Here is a 2,218-nt window from a genome sequence, read left to right on the forward strand (position 1 = left end):
CTGTGCTCTCAGGAAGCCTCTGAGACAGTGTTTCCCAACCGGTGTTCCGGGGCACACTAGTGTGCCGCGAGACGTTGCCTGGTGTGCCGTGGGAGGGAGGCGGGCGAGTCGGGCGGCGAGGAGAAAAGGCGACGAGCGGCGTCCCCTCAGAGCGCGGCGGGGCCACGAGCGAGCTGCCTCCTAGGCGCGCCTTCCCCGCCTCTCCTTCGGGGCGTCCCTGCGCTGCTTCTCCGACGCTGGAAGCAGCGGCAGCAGCAGCAGCAGGCAAGCAGCCCCTCCCTCATGCTGCCCTGGGTGGCGGAAGGGACAGGCGGGCCAAAGGGTCGCCGCCGCTCGCCTTTCCCGCGCGTTTCTCCACTTCGGTTCGACTTTGGGACTCGAAGCGCGCCGGCGGCGGCAGCTCCCTGAGAGAGAGAGAGAGAAAGAGCGAGCGGCTTCGCTTCTTTTCGACTGGCTGAGGGAGCTCTTTGCCGGATTTCCTCTCGGCGCTACCGCGGCTGAGGGAGCCGCAGCTTGCTTGCTCGCTCGCTCTCTTGCTCGCTGAGGGAAGGTGGCGAGGTGCCAGTCAGCGCTCCAGCCCACCCCCTCCGCGCGGACGGACGCACACGCGCACCTTATCAGCATGCAAGATCCTCCCACCCCCGTCCCCAGACTCGCCACGCGCCCTGCACGCGCGTGGCTGCTGCTGCTGCTGCGGGGGAGTTTTCGCCAGCGACGCGCGAGAGCGGTGCTTCGCCTGAACGTGTGAATGAAGATACCTGTGGCGCTCGTTGGGTGGTTTTTGCAGGAAGGTGGATGTGAGCGAGCACTTCTTCCTTCCTAACCTGGCGTGTCACCTGTGCACAGAGATGTTCTACCTGCAGAGTCAGTTCTCTGCTCCCCGCTTCATCCTCGCACAACTGCCATGCGAGGTTAGTTAAGCTGAGAGTCAATGGCCAGTATTTTATAATTTTTCATATTTCTGTTTACTTACTATTTCATAATAAAGTAATTATAAAATACTTTCTTTGTGTTTATTTGATTCCTATTAAAGAGAGTTACTTTATATATAGTCAATATAGGCACAGAGTTAATTTTTTAAGCATTTTCTAATGGTGGTGTGCCTCGAGATTTTTTTCATGAAACAAGTGTGCCTTTGCCCAAAAAAGGTTGGGAAACACTGCTCTGAGAGATCAGAAGGAACCCCGTGGTCTTCTGCCAAGTTCTGTCCATCTAAATGAGAAGCTGCAGCAAATCCTACAAAAAAAATACATTGTTCTGTTATAGAATTTGTAGGACGGGGGGGGGGGGGGAATGGTTCCCTGAGTCTTGCTGGAAACCTGGGTTGGACTGCACCACATCCCAGACCATGAGCTATCATTTTGAAAAGAAAGAGGAGAAGAAATAAGTCTCTAGCCTTCTAGCAATGCAAAATGTGGAGGCAACTGAAGGGATTTCTGTCAGATTAATCAACCTGGTTTCTGCTGCCTTCCAGTCAATGCATGAAGTCAGAACCACAAGAGAGTCATTTGTATCTTGTGATAAATGGATGCTTTTCTCTAGTGGGGGTCCTCACCCCGGGGGTCCTCAGGAGTTGCTCCCCACCCCCACTCCCCTGCTTCTGTCTCCTTTTCTTGCACTTGGACTCTCTGCCGCTCTCCAGACAGACTCCTGGAGTGGGCTCCCTTTTTCTTTGGTCTGAGGGCCAGGTATGGGCAGGGCGAAAGACATCTCCTTTGAATTTAGGTATGTAATTTACTAGTAGTAGTAGTAGTATTATTCTGTTAGATAGCTTAACACACACAGACACACACACACACAGCCATTGATGCCAAGGTCCCTGGAGGCTCGGTGAGTAGCAGCGCCCATTTCCGGCTGCTTTGCCAGCCACAATCCCTTTGGGGCAGAGAGGATGTGGTCCTGGGATGCCCTGCTCTGGGTGCGAGGGGATTGCTGCAGTGGCCTCCGTGGGGAGCAGCCTGGGAGACACTGGGAAACTGGTCCCCAATGCAGCAGCCAGACTATGGCCTGGGATCCCTCTCTTTATTCCTGGCCTCTCTTTCCTACTTTTCCTTCCTCCCTCCCCGTTGTTTTTTTTTTTGGGGGGGGGCTAGTCCACCTCCTCATCCAGCTTTGGAAAACCATTTGCACATGTTTCCTCTGTTGTGCAATGAGGCTGAGCGATGTCACACAAAGTCCCAGGGCGATTTCGTGGGAGTCAGAGATCCTCTGATCTGCA

This window comes from Podarcis gaigeae, assembly GCF_964106915.1.
Source record: "Podarcis gaigeae genome assembly, chromosome: 4".
NCBI classification, from domain to species: Eukaryota; Metazoa; Chordata; class Lepidosauria; order Squamata; family Lacertidae; genus Podarcis; species Podarcis gaigeae.